Source organism: Triturus cristatus, chromosome 6 (genome assembly GCF_964204655.1).
Source record: "Triturus cristatus chromosome 6, aTriCri1.1, whole genome shotgun sequence".
NCBI lineage: Eukaryota > Metazoa > Chordata > Amphibia > Caudata > Salamandridae > Triturus > Triturus cristatus.
Genome location: NC_140589.1, coordinates 1,862,084,928 through 1,862,111,772, shown reverse-complemented (window position 1 = coordinate 1,862,111,772; position 26,845 = coordinate 1,862,084,928). Strand labels below are relative to the sequence as shown.

Genomic DNA, 26,845 nt, shown 5'->3' with positions numbered 1-26,845 from the left:
TTGTGGACTTTGTGGTAAATTTTAATTACCTAGACTTAATTTATGCGGTAAAATTCAATAAGAATAACTCAGTAAAAATAAGAGGCAGAATCCGTGGTATTTGAGGTTTTAAAATGGGTTTATTCCTTACAAAGGAATTGGTTCGAACCAGGCAATCGGGTTCCGTCACCACGAAGGTTCAGGAAGGGATCGAGCGCTACTTTATTGACAGGTTATCATATATATAGTCAATGCATTACAGTGAAGACATATGCAGAAGGCGTGACAGCTGAGAAGAGAGATAAGAATACACATACGTAATGGAAAAGGGCGTTACAATAGGCGTGCATAAGGGCGTGTACAGGAAACGTCATTATGATGATGACACAGGTGGGTGGATCCATAGGAGAATCCTGCAAAGTCAGCAGAAATACATGGCAGAGATGCGCGCACGGCAGCATGACGTGTGATTGACGTGTAACTGGAGGGTGAAGGGGACTTGACATTTAGCCCTACATGAGGAGACAGAAGTCTGGGATGTCAGAACAACCTAATCCCAAATCGTATCTAATATCTTGTGTTTAAGGAACTGTATTATCTGGAAGGAAAGGTCTCTCAGGCAGAGGCTATCCTATACTAACTTCTAGTGCGTGTATAAGCGTCTACGTGTCTACATGAGATGCGAGAGGGCATGGGCCTACCATGGCAACAGAAGCCATGAATTACTTGCACGGAGACAGTAAGGCCGGGCCCTTTGCTCTGTAGCTGGAAGGATGTTTACCTAAACTACTAGACAGGAATGCATTTCTCGAGGAGCGGAGCAGATAACTTGAAGGCTGAATACAGTCTTGGCAGGCAACAGGCCGGGCCAGGCACCGTTAGCCGCGCAGGAAGTAAGACAAAGGTCATGGATACAGATGCAGGTCCAGGCTGGAGCATTCAGAGGCAGAAAGCAGGAAAAGCTCGATGGCAGAATTCAGGGCCTAACTTGCCAGAGCTGAAAAACGTGAAAGGTACACCATATAAAGACGGTGGCAAGGCATACTTAGGAACGGAATATTCGACCCATTCATGGCGGATCTGAAAGAGGACATGTTAACGTTGGACGCATATGTATTTGCGTCTTCATAGCTTGAAGTGGAGGGAACATACATGTACTTGTAGCATGTACATGGAGCCGTTGGGGTCTAAGATAGGGGACACAATTGATCATAAAAATTCATATTTCCTCATTCCCTCCTTGTCCCCTACGGACCCTTCATGAGATATCGATCCTCAGGAATCCATCAATCTGTTCATGTAACATCATTTGCTCTTCTTTCTTCTTCCGGGATTTTGAATGAGAACTTGAACGTGGAATACATGATGTGGCACACAGGCCGCAAATTGCTGGTCCACATTGTAGACACAGGCAGCAACTGAATACTATGAGAAGGCCAATACCTAGGAAGGATAGGACTTTCCATCCCCAGGCTGACAACACGCTCCAGAACCAACCGGACCACGTCCAGGTGCCTGGATTCTGGTGTATCTGGCTTGCGATCTTATGAAGACGAGTTATGGCCTTATATACGGATGGCGCGTTTTCTGGAATGAAAACACAGCAACTTGATCCGATGAATCTACAGGCTCCGCCCCTATCGGCCAGGATGACGTCAAGGACAAGACGATTTTGGAGAACAACAATCCGCATCGCAGACTGCTCCTCTGTTAAGTTGCCTAGGGCAGAGGTAGTTTCATTCACTACTGCTTCAAGGGTTCTGGTTAATCTGCGTATCAGTTTACTATTAGAGACAACACCTATGTAGGGAAAGAGACCTTTATTGAAGTCTGTATATTGTTCCCATGCCGTTTCAGTGTAGTCGACAATCGGGAGATCTCTCTGGGGTCTATTGTGCACTAGATGGGTGTTTCTATGATAATCAGGAGGGGCTAGGAAAACAGGTGGCAGAAGGAATGCAATGTAACAGGTACCATCCCAATCTAGAGGTAAACGTATATATGCGGTGTGACCACAGATGAAGTAGGAGTGACGGGAAGCTCTAAATGTAGACTTGCCTTTATCACTGAATTCGATCACAGTAGTACATTTACTATGACCCAGGTGTACTGAACCATTCTTTCTTACACATAATTCACCTTTGACTGGTAATACGGACATAGCAGGCAAGACTAGTGCAGCTTCGGATTCAACATTCAGAATCATGAGGTTAAGTGTAAAGTTACCTAATCCATATACTTCATTTTCTAGGTCGGTTCCTGTCCTTTTGGGAAGTCCCTCCTTGTTAGGGTAGCAGGCTTTAAGCAATACTAAGTTCAGGTTTCCCCATACCCAGTTGCTCTGGTAAACTATGGTATTTGAATCTAAAGAATTAATCAAACTAAACCATGCGCCACAGGAACCATTGTGTGTGAATGGATACGGAAAGAGGGGCAGAACTCCCTTGTATTTCTGATAGGGAGGGAGTCGGCCACATATCCAACAATTTGTAGCGTTGTTGGCCTGATGGGAGTGATGTAACATACTAATGAATGTGTTGTTGCGCAGCGCAAGTCTGTAGGGCAACTCATGTGGAGGTAATTCGCTAAAAGAATGTTCGGCAGTAACATTGTAAGCAGAATGAGCACGCTTGAAAATAGGATAGTATATGTGCAACAGTATACTTGCAGCAATAATCAGAAGATTTAGAAAAAACATAATCAACAATGTCACGATACAGTGACTATGAAGTGATTTACAATATGCACGTTTCTTGAGCTGTTTCTGTCTATCTCTCTCTCGATTTCGGTCTAGAGGATACATGTCAGAGACTAATTTAACCGATTCACCTAGGAGAGGACTTAAACAATCAAATTGTCTGACTTGCTAGACCTTAGTTTCAGTTTGTATTCTTGGGCAGCGGTTTTCTCGACCAGGGGGAGTTTTGAATCAGTCTGTGGAGGAGGGCAGGGCTGAGAGTTCAAATCAGAAGGCAGTCCATGAAATTTCTTGATATGGCTCGAGTGTAGCCAACCCTTGCGACCCTCAATCTTCACTGCTGTCCTCGTGGTCAGGAGTACTAATTTCGGCGTTTGCCAGCGAGGCTCCAGCGGGCTCCTCCTGTCGAAATTTCTTATAAAAACAAAATCTCCGGGAACCACTTCATGGGGCTTCACCTCGGTGTTGTCGGGAAAGGCTGCAGCTACCTGTGAACGGCAAGATTGTAGTGCAGACATCAAGGAAGCAAGGTAATCTGTCAGCATATTACAATCAACATCAGTGATTTTGCGAGGTATAGGCGTCCCCCACATATTTGGTGGCCTACCGAAGACCACCTCGTACGGGGATAGCCCTGTTCGAGAATGTGCTATCATTCTCATGTAAAAGAGTGCAACTGGTAAAGCTACTATCCAGTCGACGCCTTTCTCTCTACAGATTTTAGAAAGTCTAATTTTCAGAGTCTGGTTGTGACGTTCCACGAGACCTGCTGCCTCGGGATGCCGGACACAGTGGAATTTCCATTGATAGCCTAACAGGAGTGAAATGTGTTTCATTAGCTCGGATGAGAACGGTTGGCCATTATCTGAGTACACGATACGGGGCAAACCATACCGTGGGAAGAATTCACGAACCAGCTGCTTGGCAGTGGTCGGGGCAGTGTAATCTGAGACTGGATATGCTTCTGTCCAACGGGAAAGTGCGCATACAACTACGAGGACATATTTGAATCCTCGACAACGTTCCATCTGGATATAATCCATCTGGAGGACTTCAAAAGGGTGATCAGGAGGTTGAAATCCACCTTGCTCTACAGGAACGCCTTTACCTGGGTTGAACTGACAACAAATCATGCATGTACGCACTTTCTGTTTGGCTGCAGCTCGTAAGTGTTTATTAAACCAAATGTTTTGAATACTGTCTAACATAGCTTTCTCTCCTAGATGTGCTGGGCTATGTATTGTGTTAATGATAACTTGAACCATTGAGTCTGGGAGAAACCATGTAGATTTTCCCTTCGTCATCCATCCCTGATCTGTTTGGATCCCTCCTAGTTCAGTCCATTTCTTGATTTCCTCTGGTGTAGCATGTGTCTGTATGTCAATTACATCAAGGGCGGGATCCCTAACTGTCATGCAGTGTGTCGATGTCGGAACTATTGTCTTTGTCAAGTCAGTTGCATGAGTCCGATTCTGTGCTGTTTGCTTAGCTGTTCGGTCTGCTAGGTCGTTACCCTGGGAAATGATATCGGTAACTTTTGTATGGGCCTTGCACTTCATGATGGATATCGAAGTAGGCAGATGTATTGCATCTAACAGAGCTTGAATGAGGGGACCGTGTTGAATGTTGGCACCGTGAGAAGTCAAATAACCTCTCTCTCGCCAAAGGACTCCGAAGTCGTGTACAACTCCGAATGCATAACGTGAATCTGTGTATATGTTAACTCTTTTATTTTTGGCTTGAATACAGGCTTGTGTCAGAGCGATGAGCTCTGCTGCTTGAGCTGACAAGGTGTCAATACAATTCGTTTCGATAACTTCGGTGTCTGTCGTGACTGCGTAAGCGGCCACTAGTTCTCCTGTACTTGTTCTCATGCATGAACCATCCACATAAAGTGTCAGGTCTGGATCCGGTAATGGAATGTCTGTCAAGTCTTGTCTGGGTTTCGTCGTAATAGTAATGACTTCAATACAATCATGTGCCAATGGGTCTGTTCCACTTAATGGCAAAAGTGTGGCAGGATTTAATGTACTACAGCGTCTGATTTCTATGTGTGGCTGAAACAATGTTAATTCGTAACCTGTCAGTCGTGCTATAGTCAAGTGCTGAGTCTGAGTTCGGTTTAAAAGAACTTCCACGGAATGTGGAACCTGCACTGTCAATTGATGTCCTAATACTATGGAATCGCTTTGTCTGATCGCTAAAGCTGTCGCTGCGACTGATTTCAGGCACGTAGGCAGAGCCTGGGCTACTGGATCTAATGTGCTAGAAAAATAAGCACACGGCTTGTGTGAACCTGCTTGTTCCTGAGTGAGTACTGACAAGGCAGTACCTTCGCGTTCTGTAACAAAAAGTGTAAAAGGCTTACTGTAACATGGTGTCGCTAAAACAGGTGCTTGACATAAGGCTTTCTTTAAGTCTTCAAAAGCTTGTGTATGTGCCTGAGTCCAAGGGAGGACAGTCGAAGTCGCTGCCTCCTGGGTTGTCAACTGAATGAGTGGCTTTACTAGAAATGCATATTGGGGAATCCATTGTCTACAGTACGAAGTGAGACCTATGAAGGCCCGCACCTCCTTTTGTGTCTTGGGTGGTGGCATGTTTACAATTAACTGGATGCGGTCAGGTGTGAGCTGTCTCCCCCCTTGGACAGCAAGTGCCCAAGGTACACAACTTGCTGAACACAGAATTGCAGCTTCGAAGGGGACACCTTGTGCCCCTTGTCGGCCAGAAAATGTAAAACCGTCAGTGATGCTTTTTCACATTCGGGTTCGCTTCGGGCGGTGATCAGCAGATCATCGACATACTGAAGCAGGGTAGTGTTAACAGGCATGTGGATACTGTCAAGTTGTCTTTTCAGTGCTTGGCTGTAGATGCTGGGGCTTTCTGTGAATCCTTGAGGTGCGCGTGCAAATTTGAAGCTTCGTCCATTGAAACAGAATCCGAACAAATATTGGCTTTCCGGATCAATTGGGACGCTAAAGAAGGCGTTCTTGAGGTCAATTACAGTAAAGAACGTTGCTTCTGAATCAATAGCTGTCAATAATGAAGAGATATCTGGAACCACGGGATACTGTGGTACAATGCATTTATTCAATTCGCGCAGATCAATAATTAATCGATAAACGGGCGGTGCATTTGGATCAGTTCGTTTAAGAATTGGAATAATAGGAGAATTACATACATTGGAGTCGGTTTCCACAACCACTCCTTGTGCAATGAGCTCGTCAATGATTTGCAGCAAAGCCACTACAGCATCTGGAGGTAACTTGTATTGCCGAATTCGTGGTAATACCACTCCTGCTTTGAGTGTGACTCGATATGGTGTAATGTGCATATAACCTACATCAGTGGGGCCTTGTGCCCATAAATGTGCAGGGACATTCTGTAACCTGTGATCCATGTCTCTAAATACATAGTGACCTTTAAAGTCACGCAAAAATAGTCGTACCCCCTCCGGGGAACAACATATTACAGCTCCTAGAGCTTTTAGTGTCTTTATACCTAACAAGTTTTCTGGGCATGATTTTGTAAGCAATAGATCTGTAGTCCGTGTTAATGGACCAACTGCAAGAGGTAGAGGTTGCGATACTTCATTAACAATAGGCTTTCCTGAAAATCCAAGGGAAACATTCTGTGAGCCTGAGAGGGGTGCCCCTGGAACCTCGTTGTGACTTATAGTTGTTCTGCTTGCCCCTGTATCAATTAAAAACTTTCTGTCTTTCCCTAATACTTGACTATGTACATAAGGACCCTCTTGATCTACGGGAACCTCAATAAGGGGTAAGCCAACTTCCCTCTCTAGGCTGTTTCATGTGTATCGTTGATAATCGGGATAGTCATTTTGTGCATACTGGTACATCTGTTGTGTCGTGTTTTGTGTTGCGGCAATTGGCTGTGGCTGTGGTACCGCTACGGTCTGTTGTGTAGCTGGCATAGGCTGTACATTCTGAGGTACTTGTTGGATCTGATCCTGTCTAGGCGGACGTGGTCTCTCCTTGGTTTTACCCGTAGAGATATTATGTTTCAGAACTGCACAATCGTTTATATAATGACCTGGCTGTTTACAATAGTTGCATGTCCCTTTAACAGGAACCGCTGAATTACTGGACTGTGTCGCACCCTTTTTATGACTGTCAGCTGGAACTGACTGGGCGACGAGCATTTTCATTTTCGTGTCTTTCATACGTCTTTGTTCGTGTTCTTGTTCTTCTCTAATTCTATTCTGGTGGTACTGTAACATTTGTAACATTTGTGACGGGGTATTAGCTTGCCAAGAGCTCTCTACTTTCAATACTCTGTTCTTAACCTGGGGCAAGGAATTCTCGACTAACTTTGTTACAAAAAGATGTGGATATGAATCGCTACTTGCTTTCAGACCGCTATTAATACCAAAACATTTTTCAAATCGGGAATAAAAATCACTAGTGTCTTCATCGGGTTTCTGTTTGCAAGCTGAAATTGCTCCCCAGTCTTCCTTTTTCGTAGTTAATAAACGTGGCAATACTTGTACTAATAATCCTGGTAACGCTTTAGTTTTGTCCCCAAGCCCTAGGCCTGCAGTTCGGGCATTTTCTTCGTTTTCTAATGCTGTCCAATCAATCTTTTGCTCTCCCACCTCCCATTCTTTTTCTTTGAGTTTCTCGCAAATACCGGCAGGCAATAATACTTTCAATATTTTCATAATGTCAGGATAGGTATAATCACCCATGAGTAACATGTCTTTTATTTCACGGTGGAAACCTGCTGGATCTCTGTCATGGCTGGGCACTAATTTTTTCATTTCCAATAGTTCTATTTTAGTTATAGGCGTGTACACAAACACGCGTCTAAAAGTATTATCATCATTTCTAACTGGGTGCACTTCGCGTAAGGGATTCTGTCTGTCTATGTAATACGTCTTTCTTTCCATGGAGGGAGCTGGATCATGCTCTGGACACAGAAAGGCACTATATCTGTGCCGATATTCTAGAATTACTTTAATTAGATCGGTACCTAGACCTCTCCATTTATTCATGAGTAGTTCTATCAATATATCAGGTAGGGGACCAGGATCGGAATGTTGGCCTTTATACAATATAAGGAGGTGTTGTATCATGTATATACCAGCTAAACGCTGTTCGTCTGGTGAAAGATTCAAAAACGTATGTACTAGCGCGTCATCACTATATTTATCAGAACTGTCAGCCCATTGTACTGCTGACCTGGCTAATTCTTGTTCATCCATAGAATCGAGTACATGGTACCCCATTCGTTCTTGAAGTATTCTATCAGTAGCCTGAAACAAATGTTCAGGGGTCTTTGGGTTTGACATAGCTGCTTGAAAAATTCTCTTACTTTCTGGACGTATCGGACGTATTGAATTATTGAAGGATCTTCCTTTACCTACATAAGCTATCGTTTCTCTAGCTGGTAATTGTAATTGTCCTGTTGTCATTTCTAGGTGTTCCTCCTCCCCCGAGGACTCAGTTTTATCTGCATCTGTTTCTCTTTCAGGCTGTTCTCTTTCACACATTTGTTCTACTGTTTTTCTGATCCTTCGGTACATACTTTCTATACTATTCTGTTTATCATGTTTTCCGTCAGCTATATTCTGACTCCATTTATTAAGTGCTTTCATTTCTTCCGGGTCTACACCTGGCCTATCTCTGTGTCTTATCAGGCAGTTTATGAAGAAGCGTAACAACAGTTTTTGCGTGTCCACTTTCTGGTATGCCATGGCCTCGCCAATACTTTCAGGACCTTGCCCTGTTTGGACAAAGTGATATATTTTGTCTAGATGATCAATCATTCCTGGTAATATCATTAAATAGTTCGCAACTCGTCGTAGACGTACTGATGATAGCATCATTCTGTCGTCTTTACCGGGTACTGGATCATATCTACAGTCTGTAAGAGGCTCTTTAAATATGTCATAATTCGCTGCTTGAGGTGTACGTTGGTGTGCTAAATCCCTATAAGTCAATCGACGCGCTGATGGCGGCGTATGAAAACTTCCTGTCGCACCTCCTGAGGTGCTAGGTCCAAAAGGATTCGTTGGGTGTAAGGTAGGAAGAATAGGTGCAGGAAGAAGTGAAGGAACGGGCGGAAGGTTTGGAACGGACGGAGGAGTATGTTGCTGCAGAAGTGGGGGCAGATTATCTCGGGGTCGAGCGTCATTAGCAGGTGGTGTGCGTGGCGGCGGAGCATTAACATATTCGGGGGCTACATCGTCTAAATAGGAAGAAAGGAAAATGTCCTTTGCGGTCTTGGGGTGCAATTTAGTCGGAAGCAATGGAGGTGGCAGATCTTTCGGTACTTCCAGGGTGGCCTTAGGTAAACCCTCGGCCAGAAGAGGATACATACCATTCATAAGAGTGTTTCGTTGTCTGTCTACTTGTTCTGCTTTTACTCGGATACCTTCCTCAACTAATACGTTTTCTCGGGCCTTGTCTGAATCCTCCCTACTTTTCTCTTCTTTTCTGAGCGCTTTCTCTGTGCGTCTATGCGATTCTTTACGCCATAATTCAATGGCATCTTTCTGTGACTGTCTGGCTTTCTTTTTCCATAATGCTTCTTCTACTCTCATGATGCAATCTGCATCCCATGTCCCAGCAGTGGCCATCTCTGATTCTCTGCTAAATCCTTGGTATAGTCCACCCACAAATCGAGATATAATACGGCATCTAGGCCATGCTTATGGTACATAAAGTACCCTGGAGTGTCCCTAGGTGGAATGGGAACGGCTTCCTCGAGTATCCCTTTTATAGTTCTTATCTGTCTTAATTTTGAGAATAACGGCATCTTAAACCTTGCTACCTGATTCTTACTCGGACTTGAACACAATTAATACAATAAACACAGTAATGAAGATCGAACAATCACTCATACCACGACATTTAAAACATATTAAAACACTTTAAAACGAACAATGATAATTAGAATAAAATTAGCTAACTGCATAATACTAGATGCACTGCTAAACAGTACAGATACACTGCTGAAACAGTGCAGACCAGGTCTGTGTACCCAAACCCGTCTTGACCGGCACAAACCAATGCGCACGTCTAGATGCGTCCCCAGCAACGGTACTCACCGGGAAGCACGGAACGGAACAGAAGGCCTCGGAAAGTCTGGACTGGACTAGACCAGACTGGACTGGACTCGACTCGTGACTTAGTTACTTCGGAACTTCGGAATCTGGTGGGCCTCTGTATACCTCGGATCTTGCTCTCTCAGCTAGGCTCTGGTCGGGATCCTCCGCACTCCTCACCGCCTCGTCTGGGTGTTGATCGCAGCCTCAGTCACCTCCGTTGGCCTGAGGGAGGTACAGGAAATCCTGCGGGTACGCGTAGTTGTCCGTCCGGCTGTGGCAGGAGACCGGGTCTGCAACGCACCTCCGGCGCGTGGGGTGGGGGAGGTGTCCCTGTTCGGGCACCAATTGTGTGGTAAATTTTAATTACCTAGACTTAATTTATGCGGTAAAATTCAATAAGAATAACTCAGTAAAAATAAGAGGCAGAATCCGTGGTATTTGAGGTTTTAAAATGGGTTTATTCCTTACAAAGGAATTGGTTCGAACCAGGCAATCGGGTTCCGTCACCACGAAGGTTCAGGAAGGGATCGAGCGCTACTTTATTGACAGGTTATCATATATATAGTCAATGCATTACAGTGAAGACATATGCAGAAGGCGTGACAGCTGAGAAGAGAGATAAGAATACACATACGTAATGGAAAAGGGCGTTACAATAGGCGTGCATAAGGGCGTGTACAGGAAACGTCATTATGATGATGACACAGGTGGGTGGATCCATAGGAGAATCCTGCAAAGTCAGCAGAAATACATGGCAGAGATGCGCGCACGGCAGCATGACGTGTGATTGACGTGTAACTGGAGGGTGAAGGGGACTTGACATTTAGCCCTACATGAGGAGACAGAAGTCTGGGATGTCAGAACAACCTAATCCCAAATCGTATCTAATATCTTGTGTTTAAGGAACTGTATTATCTGGAAGGAAAGGTCTCTCAGGCAGAGGCTATCCTATACTAACTTCTAGTGCGTGTATAAGCGTCTACGTGTCTACATGAGATGCGAGGGGGCATGGGCCTACCATGGCAACAGAAGCCATGAATTACTTGCACGGAGACAGTAAGGCCGGGCCCTTTGCTCTGTAGCTGGAAGGATGTTTACCTAAACTACTAGACAGGAATGCATTTCTCGAGGAGCGGAGCAGATAACTTGAAGGCTGAATACAGTCTTGGCAGGCAACAGGCCGGGCCAGGCACCGTTAGCCGCGCAGGAAGTAAGACAAAGGTCATGGATACAGATGCAGGTCCAGGCTGGAGCATTCAGAGGCAGAAAGCAGGAAAAGCTCGATGGCAGAATTCAGGGCCTAACTTGCCAGAGCTGAAAAACGTGAAAGGTACACCATATAAAGACGGTGGCAAGGCATACTTAGGAACGGAATATTCGACCCATTCATGGCGGATCTGAAAGAGGACATGTTAACGTTGGACGCATATGTATTTGCGTCTTCATAGCTTGAAGTGGAGGGAACATACATGTACTTGTAGCATGTACATGGAGCCGTTGGGGTCTAAGATAGGGGACACAATTGATCATAAAAATTCATATTTCCTCAACTTCTTTGACACAAATTATTTTGGTGATTATGCTTATGCAACAGAATTTTCGGACGATATTTACTGAAATTAGTGATTGTTCTTACGTGAGGTTTATATTACGGTATGTTTTAATGAGAAGAGATTCTGGGCTTTTTTTAAACAATCTTTCTGATTGTTTTTTTTTTTTTTTGCCCGCTGTTAAGTGATGAATGCAATTGCTTTTACGATTTACAGTAAAATGCAATATATTCTGAAAACAGCAAAAAAAGGGCAAAAATATGTTTGATGAAAAATGAAAATATGTGCACTGTATTCTAAAAAGTATTGTTAAATATTAATACATTTTTCTTTTTTTACAGATTGAGAAAGGAAAAATATAAAAATAAACTTCTTTACAGCAAGTAAAATAAATCACTTATTTTTCTTTTAGTTATTTTCTTTGTCAGGTAAGTGTGAAATTTCAGGAATTATCACACATTTGCTTTAATGCTCACTTTTTTTCACTACTCTTCTCTATGCTTTTTTCATTTCTGTAGTAGTCCCTCATGGACCTTGTAGGTTGATAAAAATTTTTGGGGTTTTAAAAAAAATTTTTTTTAAAATGCGCGTACGGTAAAAAAAAAAAAAAAAGTCATTTAAAAAATTTAAAAAAAAGTTAAGAAGTAAGGTTGGCTCTTAAAAGAACCGTTGTGTTCATAAAGGGAAAGAGGAAAGAAAGAATGGGAATACTAACAAGGACCACAGATGTGCTGGTCTATCCTATTGTGTATGAGGGAAACACTGGTCTCCGCATGAACAATTAGGCCATGACATCTTGTGCACCTCATTGTAACCCTCCCAAAATGAGGGTTTATATCCAGAGGACCAGAAAAGGGTGATGCTCCCACCGCAGAGGAAGTGCTCGGCTGAGCTGCTGAAGAAGTACTCGGCTGAGCATCTGCAGGTGTGCTTGGGTGACTTACTGGAGATGTTTCTCCAGTATGTCTAGCATAAGTCCTGGGATGTTTATCCTTAATGTGTCTAACCATAGAGTGATTTCCAAAGGAATACTTCTTCCTAGGATTCCCTCTAGATAAGACACGCTCACAAAGTGAGCAGGTGACTAAAGGAGCATTTACCTTTTTCTGCCCTTCTGGATAGGTGAAATATTCCCATACAAAAGAAGTCTTTTGTTTCCTCCTTCTCTCTCTGATGATGCTGCTACCTGGCTCACTCTCAGAAGAGGACTGCTGTTCTGCCATCGTATCACAAAGACAACTCAGCTCCTTCTCCTAAGGGATCACAAGCAGAAATGAGGGGAATGGGTGTAGTGTAGGAGAGTTCTAGAACTGAAAGTACTTTAAACCAATCAAAAGTGCTGTTTCTTGATCACATGACCAACCGTGCGCGTACGTTACGCTTACGGAGCGCTTACGGTAAAAGTACGCATGCGCACGCTCCAACACTTCCGCGTAACGTGCGCGTGTAACGTATGCGCTTACGCGTCGCGTACGCAGTACGGACGTCTTCGTAAATTGCGTAACCATACGCAAACAGAGTAGAAATATTACGTACGTAAAGCAAAATGTGCGCTTACGGTAAGCTTACCGTACGCGCAGGTAAAAAAGAAAAAAAAAAAAAAGGAAAAAAGATTCACTATGTTATACTACTATATCTTACCTGTTTGGTTAAAAAAAAGGTGAAAAATTATATATTGCAGAATTTTAAAAATGTTACCATAGTGTTTAAAGAGAATATAAAGTAAAAAAAAAAGATGTAAAAAACCTTGCAAAAAGAAAAAAAAATAATAATTTCACACACGTTAAATATAAGAATTAGCATTTAAAAAACCATACAAATTCACTGAAAAAGCCATGGGTTTCACACACGTTATAGTTAGGAATTTGCATTTTAAAAACCTTCCAAATTCACTGAAAAAACCATAGGTTTCACAGACGTTATAGTTAGCTGGACATTTCACTCGTAAAAAACCAATGAAATTCCCCCGTTATAGTTAGTTAAGCTAACTATAACTCGCGCACCCGCAATCCACTGCTGATGACGTCACATATAACATCACTCATGACATGGTCACTGACATCACTCATGACATCACTGATGACATCTCAAATGACATCACTGATGACATCACTGATGACATCATCCTTGTGATAGAGTGGCAGACCTCCTCTCACCCTAATATAACCTTTGATACACACATTCAAAAATAGAGACTAACATTTTCAAAACAATGGACCTACCGATATCAGTTACAACAACCTATTCAGTAATTGTAAGATCCACATACACATACACTCATTCACCAACAGTCCTATACAGTCACTCATACATGTACTCACTCATATGTACTCATACACCTGTACATCCTGTTACACAATGCCACTCATCCATAGAGTTACTCACACACATAGTCACTCATGCTAATAAAGAATCAAACATCCATTTACTTGCATATACAGCTATACACATACCACCACACTTACTTCTAAGGAAACTTACACATACTTAGTCTTTTAAACAATCACTTATAGAAACACATACTTATTCATACAGGAACTCTTTCAATCTCTCACTCTCACATTGTTCTGCTTGGGTTTTCGGATCAGATAGAACCCGCTCATCAGAGCCTCACTAACCCAGACAGAACGCTACCCCCTCCCTAGGGCCTATTTACAATAGTGCAACCACATATATCTACCACCTAATGACAGGGAATTCCTACTATACATACCAAGACCTCTTATAATCGGCGGCCTCGCGATCCCATACGGATCCAGACCTCTCTACCCAGACGGCAGTCTCACAAGTGGCGGCCTCGCGATCCTATACGAATCCAGACCTCTCTGCCCATACGACAGTATCACAAGTGGCGGCCTCGCGATCCCCTACGAATCCAGACCTCTCTACCCAGACGGCAGTCTCACAAGTGGCGGCCTCGCGATCCTATACGAATCCAGACCTCTCTACCTAGACGGCAGTCTCAGCACAATCGGCGGCCTCGCGATCCCATACGGATCCAGACCTCTCTGCCCATACGACAGTATCACAAGTGGCGGCCTCGCGATCCCATACGAATCCAGACCTCTCTACCCAGACGGCAGTCTCAGCACAAGTGGCGGCCTCGCGATCCCCTACGAATCCAGACCTCTCTGCCCATACGACAGTATCACAAGTGGCGGCCTCGCGATCCCCTACGAATCCAGACCTCTCTACCCAGACGGCAGTCTCAGCACAAGTGGCGGCCTCGCGATCCCCTACGAATCCAGACCTCTCTGCCCATACGACAGTATCACAAGTGGCGGCCTCGCGATCCTATACGAATCCAGACCTCTCTACCTAGACGGCAGTCTCATACGACAGTTCATCCTATGATCACCATAACATACAAAAAGGGAATCAGTCTCACTATTCATCAGATCACACAAGGATTGCCAGTTCGAGCATAGCCTGTTCTCAGGTTCGAGGGGCTCCTCTTTCCCTTATTCAGTTACCACTTACCTGATCAGGGTTAACATCTGTTCATGTAGCCGCAGCTGACTAAAAGAATAGGCTACCCTCTCATACAAGAACACGCAGCACATGATGGTTCACTACAAACTGGGTACTTTATTACTCATTACATACGCAATCACATAACATTACAATATAACACATAACCTGCAAAGAAAAGTGAAAGATTAAGTTGTACACTCTAATAAGAAAGGGTCGACATCACCTTAGTAGTATGTAGCCTGCACTCAGTGGTCATCTAGGTTCCCTTCTCGTCTGTGCCTCGGCTCGCCTGGAATCACCCTTCTCCGAGTCACTGGGACCTCTTCCTTATCGGCTACTCTCTCCTCTCTGGCTATTCTGCTAGGAGAGCATCTGTCTCTCGGTTCTTCTCCGCCTTCAAGATGGCGTCTGTCTTCCCTGGAATAAGTAGTAGCTTTACTGCTAACGGCTAGATGCCGCCTACGGACTGAACATGTAACTGCCTCAGACTTTCACTAATATAGAGGTGCGTTTCCTCATGGAAAATTCCGGCCTGTAACCTGCCGCCCACCAAATTCTTGTACCTCCCCGTACCAAGGACACGTTCCCAGCCGGCCGGCCTGATGTAGTGTCTTCGGCATGAAGAAAAATACAATCCTTCGATAAGGGCCGGCCTGAACCGGTTCTCTCCAAGCGAATAACACCTCATAAGTAAAACATTACATTTGACCTAGAAGCATCCCAAGCTGCCGGAGCAGAAAGAAAGATGGAGTCTCTCCCGTTTGAGGCCTACCAGGCCTGAATTCAGCACAGCTCCTTGAAATACCCTCACTACAGGACAGGTTATCCCTAATACTAACGAATCTATCCCCTAGGCTATGTGTGCAAGCCCTGATCTATGGGGAAGAGCACAGAATCATGTCGAAGTGCCTAGTAAATAGGCTCCATTCACTACTCTAACCCTTAGACTTGAATGATAAGAGACTGAAGTCACATTCCATCCTCACAAGAAGGCCGGGAAAATCGAGCAGAACATTTCACCCTTGACTTCAGTCTATTATACATTCATTAAACAGAACTAATATCTGTGGAAGAATAATATGAAACAAGACTAACTGATCTATGTCTAGTACCAGGTGTGCAGAATTGAAGTAGTGAAGGAATACACTGAATAAAGCAACAGATAGAAATCAAAATGCCGATAGTAATCAGAATACCTCCTAATATCTGACGTAACATATGCAAATCAGGTAACCAATTAAAGAGCCAGTCAAACCAGCCCTGGTCAATGTGTTTTCTAACTTCTTCTGTCAAGTCATGTAGTTTATCAATGTGAGCTTGAATGGATTTTGTATGATCCGACAAGTTAAAACAACAAAGACCCTCAAAATCAGAACAATCGTGTCCATGTTTAAGCAAAAGATAATCAATGGCCGCTCGATTTTGCAAGATAGCCCTACGTTCACCCTGGGCGTCTAATAGCATGTCAGACAGGACTGTAGAAGTATGATTGATGGATTTTACCATCCAGCAGGCCATTTTCCCAATAGATTTGGCATTATAAACTGCCAAAGCAGGAACACCAACAATTGAAATAGCCAGGCTAAGGTATTCAGACTTGGAATATAAATGCAAAGATGAGTCACAATCCTCCTGTAACCTCACTGTATCTCGAATCACACGAGAGTTGGCATTCGGATGTGATGAGAACATTAACAAGCTCAGTCTAGTAATGGCACAAGGGCCTCCAGAAATATTTGCGGGAATATATGGCCAGGAAGTATTACCACATGAGAAAAGCCATCCGGCAGGTAGTAACATCGTGCGATAATGACTGGGGGTAACTACCAAACTCTTGCAAGTCATGTTATTCTGAACAGAAGTACATGTTTTCGGTGTCCTTTGAAGGCACAAAGTTCGTTCATGAGCGGTGAATGAAGTGGCACCTTTCAATCTTAAACGCATACATTCAGAAATCGCACTAGGATCACAAGTACGGAAAAAACACAAATCACCTTTTGTGATATTATAGGTAACTATTTGGGACTGGATGGGGGGTATCGGGTCTGACAGTACAGTACACAAGGGGCAATACTCATGGGCAGCAAAATCGCCCAGAAGAACATTGGGGCGAGCACTCGATATATTAAAAATATGAGTCAAAGTCTCCAATGAAGCAGGGACAGCAACTAAACAAGTCGCTAGAATGTCCGTCACCGATCTCATCGGTGTCAAGCAGAAATGAGGGGCTTTAGTCACTTGTTTGGTTAATGTAATCCAAAAGTTCGACGACGAATCCCACGCAGCGAAGGAACGCGACACTCGGGTTCTCAACTCAGCCCGGGTTGATGGGATCCCTCCTCTCTCGTCGTACCAGCCCAAAAGGAGTCCAACGCCGACACATCCTGCAGCAACAGTCCAAAGAATGATCTGAAAGAGAATCAAATACAAGCATTATTCATTCTCGTAAGTAACATTTGTCAGCCGGGACTGCTTCCCAGCTATCTTTCCCTGGTCTCATAACTAAAATGGTGTTGTCTTGACCGGTTGCAATGACTTCTGCTTGCTCAGGGGGATTCTTAGGCGACTGCACCCAAACTCTGGCCCCAGGATTATCTGTGGAGCCAAAACCTTTCTGGCCTCGTACAGTTAGCAACGTTGGGGCAGTGCCTTTTGTGATCTCACCACTGAAAACAGGCATTATTAGCAATTGAGCCACTCGGTCAGTTTGATGTATCAGTAAGTCAACCTCACTGCTATTCAGCAGGAGCACCGTAATCTCTCCCTGATAATCACTATCAATGATTCCTCCAAGCACCTGAATGCCTTTTACAGCCAGCCCCGATCTAGGGGCGATTAATCCGAAATTTCCAGTTGGTATATGAACACCAACACCAGTTTCAATGATGACTCGATTCTGACTTTTTATAACGGTGTCATCCATGGCATGCAAGTCTAAACCTGCCGACCCTGGGGTCGCTCTACATGGAGCCAAAGCTCCGGGAGTAATTTCCCAGTACATCACAGTCTCTCTGATTTCATTGGGCTTAGCATCAACATTCGGAGGAAACAAATGCATAAGTGGGGATTCAGCATTTAGAAAAGGACGGTTATTCAAAATCAATAGCGCTTGAGGCAAAAAGTCTCGCCAATTCTTATACTTGTCATCTGTTAATTTACGTAACTGACTCTTCAGCAGGCCATTCAACCTCTCCACAAGACCCGAGGCCTGTGGATAATATGGTATATGAAACACCCATTCAATATTGTTTTCCACACAGAATTCCTGTACCAATCTTCCACAAAAATGGGATGCATTATCAGATTGAATTTGGAATGGCACACCATAATACATCATAATCAATTCCACTGTTTTAATAGTATTCAATTGGGTAGCTTGCTTACAGGGAAGGGCCACCAACAGGCCACTGTATGTATCAACAATAGTGCAAACATATTGACAATTCCTACTCATAGGAAGTGGACCAATGTAATCAATCTGCCAAATTTGAGCGGGTAATTTCCCGCGATGTAAATGACCTTTAACAATTTGGGGCACTTTGCGCTGCCTGATATGCTGACAAATGGGACAATGTAGAATAACATTTTTAATTAAATCTAGGGGAATATAAATTCCTCGATCAGCAGCCCACCTGCTAGTGGCTTTCTCTCCAAAGTGTCCTGCTTTCTGGTGGGCCCATTTCGCCAATCCCGCAATATCAGAATCTTGCCTGTCCACCACTGCCTCAGCAATTTTAGATTTCTCATCTGCAATATTATGAAAGAATTTGTCAAGAGAGTCTATCGGGGTATGAGCATCCACATGGAAGATTGTAACAGTACTCTGTGGGAGCATTTCCCAAATCTCCTGCCATAATTCTTTTCCCCACAGTTCTTTTGAATGGATTTTCCAACTATGGGAATGCCAAGTCGGTAACCAAACTGCCAGTCCATTGGCAGTAGACCAAGAATCGGTGAAAATATGACATGTGCCAGGTAACTCTTGTTTCAGAACTTGATAAACAGCATAGAGTTCAGCAAATTGACTGCTCTTACCCTCACCAGTTGTACTCAGCAATTTTTGTGTGATCGGATTATAGGACACCGCCTTCCAATGCCGTTTCGTCCCTATGAACCTTGCTGAACCATCCGTAAACCAGACATGGTTTCTGTCCTCTGCGGACAAATCATCAAAAGGTCTACCCCACTGAACAGGAGACTCCTGTACTAAAGGTACGGAACATTCACTCTCAGTCTCAGTTGATGGCGCCCGTGCCACCTGCTCATGCAAAGATGCAACTCCTTTTTGTCCCACACGTGCCCTGTCTTGTATATACCATTTCCATTTAATCACACTCGCCTCTTGAGCGTGTCCAATTCGGTGAGTTTTCGGCGAACTCATAACCCACTGCATGATAGGAATTTCAGGTCGCAAAACTATATTATGTCCCAAAGTTAATTGCTCGGTATCCACCAGAGCCCAATAACACGCAAGTAACTGTTTCTCAAAAGGTGTATAACGCTCACCAGCATCAGGTAACTTTTTGGTCCAGAAACCTAACGGTACTCTACTCTTGCCTTGTTTCTGCCACAAACTCCAATTCGCATAAAGGTCTTGTACAGACACATTCAAATCCACATCACCATCACATACAGGCCATAAATCCAGAGCATGCTGAATTGCTTCTTTTGCCAGACTGAACGCATCTTGCTGTGGTTTATCCCATTCAAATGCATTCTTTTTACGAGTGACACGGTACAAAGGGGCCAATATTTGACTCAAATGAGGAATATGCTGGGGCCAAAAACCAAACAAACCAATGAAGCTTTGGGCTTCTTTCCTGTTCCTCGGAACTGCAAAATCAAGAATTTTCTGTTTAACCTGAGGGATCACTTCTCGGTGCCCCTCATGCCAATTAATACCCAAAAATTTCACAGCCTGGGACGGACCTTGTAATTTATCCGGGTTGATTTCCCAACCTTTCTCACGCAGGCACTCAATGACTCTGTCCAATTGGGTCTGAACTTCCTCTTGTGTTTCACCTTGGATCAAAATATCATCAATATAGTGACATATCTGAATTCGCGGATGAACCGGTACCTCAGCCAAATGCTCTGCCACCAGCCGGTGACATATCGTAGGACTATGCACATAGCCCTGGGGAAGACTTCTAAACGTCATCTGACGCCCGTTCCACGTAAAACTGAATTGTTCCTGACACTCAGGGGCAATCGGAATCGAAAAGAAAGCATTAGCAATATCAATGGACGCATACCATGTACCTGGATGTTTTTGGATTCTTTCAATTAGGGTAATCACATCCGGTACTGCAACAGTCAAAGAGGGTGTGTGTCTATTCAATTCTCGATAATCAACAGTCATGCGCCAAGAATTATCACTCTTACGTACAGGCCAAACAGGATTATTCCAAGCAGAAGTAACTGGTGTTATAACTCCTGCATCCACCAACTCCTGAATAGTAGTACTAATCTCTTCATGACCACCTGGAATACGATACTGCTTCTGACGAACCACTTTTGTCGCCTGGGGAACTTTTATGGGGGGCATTCTTAAACAACCAACCCGTACAGGCCTGGACGATATATAATGTTTAGTTCCAAATTGGTAACATCCATCATCTAAGTGCAAAGTCATTCCTTTCAAAATATCAATTCCAATTATGAATTCTAAGAGTGGTACCACTAATACAGAGTATTCTTTTCTAGGAATTCTACCTATTCTCATTTCAAGTAAAGTTTGAACTGCGGGAGTTTCCTTTCCACCTAATCCGGTAATTGTAAAAGGCTGACCTTTAAACTTCTTTGATTTTCCATGAATAAGAGTGGCCTCCGCTCCTGTATCTACCAATGCTCGGGCCCTTTGGACATTACGATGTCTCCAATAAATATCAATATCTACATAGGGTCTATTATCTCTGTGAGCCCATCTGTGTCCTGGAGCTTGACCTATTTCCTAGTCATCTTTACTGCGTTCTGTGTACCAGGATAAATCAGGATAAAGACTCTCACGTTTCCCAGGTATCGATACCTCCTGTTCATATCCATCTCCATTACGAAATGGATTCCTGTTCTCTGCATTGTACTGCGGGTTTCGATCGGCCAATCTGTGTCGATCCTCTCTCCTTCTCAACTCAGGGGATTGATCCCTATCATCTCTACGTCTGCTGTTAACATAATCATCTCTCCCCCTCTCTCTTTCCCCCTCTCTCTCCCTGCCTCTCTCATGACGGGGGGACAAATCACGTACATAACGGCGATCATCACGACGATCAGAGCGCCCACGGCGGTCGTCATCACCGCTACCGTCAGAAAAACCACGATCACACTCAGTTGTCCGAACACGCCGGGCACCCTCCTTTCGATCCAAGCCACGCTTGCAAAACATTTCCCACAAACGAGAAGTAGTCTCACCATCAATGTCCTCCTTCCGCACACCATCGGCCATAAGACCAAAAAACATATCACGTCTAGTAAGTTTATTGTCACCAGGAGTACGAGTGTCAGGCCGGGATTGCCGTTCAGGTTTAAACCACTCACCCAACTCACCGAGTTGGCGTACCGATTCCAGCACCACAGATAACATGTTACCAGTCTGATTAATCAATAAAGTCATCATGACCTGCTTATAAGCAACAGGGGAAGAACGAATAATACGATTCCGCACAGAAGATGTCAAGAAACCATCAAGCAACCTGTCAGCAGTATTTAGAAAAATTGCCGTTTTCATCACCTCCTCTTTGAGACGTTGCGCAGCATCGCGCAAAGTATACCACGGTTTGTCATTCACAGGCCAGTCAGACTCAGTAGGATATTTTTGATTACAACCCTCAGTCGCCAATTGAAGCAAAGAAATTTGACCACCAACATTAAAGTTACGAAAATTATCCTGTACAGTAGAATCCGAACTCAAGGAACAAAACTTCAAACAATCGCCAGCATCCAACATAATGCCAGCAGCGCCCAGTTCATAAAGGCGCACCATCCATGTGAGTAAGGTCTCACCAGCTCGCTGCCGAAACCGCTGCAAAATATCACTAATTTCTTGTTGAGTAAAATCCTCCAAAGAGTCTAAAGCAATACCATTCGGAGCACCGGGAGCCTGCTGCAACTTCTGCCGAAAAACTGGATGCACCGAGACCGCGGGACGAGCATCACAAGGAGCTCGACCAGTACACATAGAGGAACAATCAGTGTAAGAAGCATCGACCCCACTTGAAGGACGAGCGCAATCATGGGGTGCACCATCAGAGGCGCAAGAAGCAGACTTACAATCACGGCCGGAGCGAGAGGACTCGCGCTTGGCAGACTCCTCACCCGAGGAAGGAGAATCACTCGAGTTCCAGATATTACCATCCCATTCATCAGGATTCCAATCCAGTCCGGCTTTCGCCACGACCAGACGCACCTTTCGCTTTGAAACCCGACCACGCCGATTTTTGTATTTATAACGAGCAATTCGCACAGCCGCCCTCTCGGCAATAGTTTGGTACGTCTCAAGTTTGTCAGCAAGCAACTTATTTTGACACCGCAACAAAGTATGAGCATTCTGAATCTCAACAAAGTTCGCTTCCACATCCTTATGCGATTTCTGCAACTTCAACAACCTCTCATGCAGAATCCTGTACGCAGACAGAACAATCCAACCTCTGCGCCCCAAAATGGGAAGCTCATCACCCTTAGATACCGGCGCCTTCTGTAAACAAGTATTCACATTAGCCGGCTCCGCCAGCTCCAAAAAAGAATTCCAATTCTCACTCAAACCAGTAGAATCAGCCCACTCACGGGCTAAGGCTTCATAAGGCGTTGAATCCCAGCTGGGAATATCAACGGGCAACTTAAAAGTAGATTTCGACTTTCTAGAAAACATTTCGGAAAAGAAAGAAAAAGAGAAAAAGAGAAAGAATAAAGAAGAAAGAGCAAAAACTACACTCACAATTATATAGAAATAATATACAAACGAAACCACGCACGCGCCGAAAGCAAACACGATACAACCAAAACGCACACAGGTTTCGTAAACGGTTCGTGACGCCAAATGTTCTGCTTGGGTTTTTGGATCAGATAGAACCCGCTCATCAGAGCCTCACTAACCCAGACAGAACGCTACCCCCTCCCTAGGGCCTATTTACAATAGTGCAACCACATATATCTACCACCTAAGGACAGGGAATTCCTACTATACATACCAAGACCTCTTATAATCGGCGGCCTCGCGATCCCATACGGATCCAGACCTCTCTACCCAGACGGCAGTCTCACAAGTGGCGGCCTCGCGATCCTATACGAATCCAGACCTCTCTGCCCATACGACAGTATCACAAGTGGCGGCCTCGCGATCCCCTACGAATCCAGACCTCTCTACCCAGACGGCAGTCTCACAAGTGGCGGCCTCGCGATCCTATACGAATCCAGACCTCTCTACCTAGACGGCAGTCTCAGCACAATCGGCGGCCTCGCGATCCCATACGGATCCAGACCTCTCTGCCCATACGACAGTATCACAAGTGGCGGCCTCGCGATCCCATACGAATCCAGACCTCTCTACCCAGACGGCAGTCTCAGCACAAGTGGCGGCCTCGCGATCCCCTACGAATCCAGACCTCTCTGCCCATACGACAGTATCACAAGTGGCGGCCTCGCGATCCCCTACGAATCCAGACCTCTCTACCCAGACGGCAGTCTCAGCACAAGTGGCGGCCTCGCGATCCCCTACGAATCCAGACCTCTCTGCCCATACGACAGTATCACAAGTGGCGGCCTCGCGATCCTATACGAATCCAGACCTCTCTACCTAGACGGCAGGCTCATACGACAGTTCATCCTATGATCACCATAACATACAAAAAGGGAATCAGTCTCACTATTCATCAGATCACACAAGGATTGCCAGTTCGAGCATAGCCTGTTCTCAGGTTCGAGGGGCTCCTCTTTCCCTTATTCAGTTACCACTTACCTGATCAGGGTTAACATCTGTTCATGTAGCCGCAGCTGACTAGAAGAATAGGCTACCCTCTCATACAAGAACACGCAGCACATGATGGTTCACTACAAACTGGGTACTTTATTACTCATTACATACGCAATCACATAACATTACAATATAACACATAACCTGCAAAGAAAAGTGAAAGATTAAGTTGTACACTCTAATAAGAAAGGGTCGACATCACCTTAGTAGTATGTAGCCTGCACTCAGTGGTCATCTAGGTTCCCTTCTCGTCTGTGCCTCGGCTCGCCTGGAATCACCCTTCTCCGAGTCACTGGGACCTCTTCCTTATCGGCTACTCTCTCCTCTCTGGCTATTCTGCTAGGAGAGCATCTGTCTCTCGGTTCTTCTCCGCCTTCAAGATGGCGTCTGTCTTCCCTGGAATAAGTAGTAGCTTTACTGCTAACGGCTAGATGCCGCCTACGGACTGAACATGTAACTGCCTCAGACTTTCACTAATATAGAGGTGCGTTTCCTCATGGAAAATTCCGGCCTGTAACCTGTCAGTTACACAATCAATTTTTCAAAAACAAATCATCCATTTAGACACTTATATACCCATTTATTCTTCCATCGACCTTGAGATATACATATATAAAACATATTTAATTTTCAGAAAAACACACATTCACTGGATGATGTCATCAGTGATGTCATTTCAGATGTCATCAGTGATGTCATGAGTGATGTCACTGACCATGTCATGAGTGATGTAATAGGTGACGTCATCAGCAGTGCATTGAGGGCGCGCGAGTTATAGTTAGCTGAACTAACTATAACGGGGGAATTTCTAGGGTTTTGTACGAGGGAAATGTCCAGCTAACTATAACGCCCCTAAAACCTATGGTTTTTTCAGAATTTCATTGGTTTTTCATGAGTGAAATGTCCAGCTAACTATAACATGCGTGAAACCTATGGTTTTTTCAGTGAAAATATATATATATATATATATATTCACTGAAAAAACCATAGGTTTCACACACGTTATAGTTAGGAATTAGAATTCCCACGTTACGCATTTCTCGGAATTTTTCCGTTTCTACCGTACGCGCACGCTACGTGCACTGCGCGAAAAAAAATTTAAAGAAAATTTGGCCCTTGGGGGTCCTTCTGGCAAGGGTTAGGGGGTCAGGAATTGTCCACCCTGCCCCCTTTTCACGTTCTCCACCTTTGTTTTTCAACCCCTCAGACTGCGAGAGACAAAATGGCGGCCGACACTTCCTGGTTTCGTCCGATTCGAATGTTTACTAAGATCTAACAACCAATCAGAATCGCGCTCGCGCACGGCAGCGTGCGCGTACGGTAAGTTTACCGTACGCGCAAGGTGCGCGCTTATAGATATATATATGCTTTTAAATGCTATTTTCTCAGGAAATACTGAACAGATTTACACCAGACCTGCAAAAGGCACATCCCTGACCTGAGGACCAAATTTCAAGTAATTCTGTTCAGCCTTTCGGGCTGTAGCTTGGACTAAATGTCCTATGGAAAAATGCATGGGGAAAACGCGTTTTGGGACCCCCCTTTTTCTCAGCCCCCGCTTGACAAATCCCCCCGAGACTTTCAGGGAAGGAGCGGAGCGGAGCGCCCCACCTATTTTGAAAATTCGCGAGGATTCGTCAATCGGCGCCAAAGTTATTTCAAATAGAATGTTGCGGATTTCCTATGGAAACACGATCCTAACTATAACTATCTACTGGCGACCGCCAGTAGATAATATATATATATATATATATAAATATATATAATCACTGAAAAAACCATAGGTATCAGGGGCGTTATAGTTAGGTTTTGGCATTTAAAAAACCTTAGAAATTCACTGAAAAAAACATAGGATTTAGGGGCGTTATAGTTAGCTGGACATTTCCCTCGTACAAAACCCTAGAAATTCCCCCGTTATAGTTAGTTCAGCTAACTATAACTCGCGCTCCCGCAATGCACTGCTGATGACGTCACATATTACATCACTCATGACATGGTCAGTGACATGATACAGACATTCACACAGTTTACTCACTAGTCTGCAGTAAAATACGTTTAATGACTCACTTATTGAGTCAGTCACGCACCTGCTAAATCATCCATTCACACACTTATACACCCACTCATTCTTCCATAGGTTTTTCCCTATATATATATTAAACATATTTAAAATTTACAGAAACACACACTCACTGGATGACGTCATCAGTGATGTCATCAGTGATGTCATTTGAGATGTCATCAGTGATATCATCAGTGATGTCACTGACCATGTCATGAGTGATGTAATATGTGACGTAATCAGCAGTGCATTGCGGGGTCGCGAGTTATAGTTAGCTGAACTAACTATAACGGGGGAATTTCTAGGGTTTTGTACGAGGGAAATGTCCAGCTAACTATAACGCCCCTAAAACCTATGGTTTTTTCAGTAAATTTCTAACGTTTTTTAAATGCCAAAACCTAACTATAACGCACCTGAAACCTGTGGTTTTTTTCAGTGAATTTCAAAGGTTTTTTAAATGCCAATTCCTAACTATCACGTGCATGAAACCTATAGTTTTTTCAGTGAATTTCAAAGGTTTTGTAAATGCTAATTCCTATCTATAACTTATCTCTAAAGATATCATGTTTTAATGATTTTCATTGGATTTCTATATTTTTCAATTTCAGTGTGTCAATTTCATTAATTATGTTTTTTTGAAATACTATTCTATCACCATTTTTTTAACTTATTTTTTCAATTAATTCTTTTAAAAATTAAAAAATATTTGTTTTTATTGGGTTTTTAAAAATATTTTTTTATGTTTTTAAAACTATTTTTAAACTATATTTTCAAAATTGTATGTTTTATTTTTTTTTCCATTTTTCGGGGATTCGCGCACCATATACGCAACGTTCTCGATCCCTACGCGGAAGCATCCGCGCACGGTATGCGTTGGGTACGTGTTTGCAATGCGACCGGTACGCGACTCCAAGCCTATACGCGACACGTACGATGTACGTAACGCGACACATGCGCGCTTCCGCGATGCGTCATATGCGTGTATGACGCGATGGGTGTGCGGATCCGGCGAAATATTTAACATTTAAAAAAACATATATAT

At 43.9% G+C, this 26,845-nt stretch overlaps 1 protein-coding gene across 1 annotated transcript in view; it reads left to right on the top strand.

Annotated features, from left to right (window-relative positions):
- The window catches only part of LOC146822222 (uncharacterized), a 563,188-nt gene that overhangs the window by 459,549 nt on the left and 76,794 nt on the right, over positions 1 to 26,845 (top strand). The gene's annotated exons all lie outside the window — the stretch shown is intronic.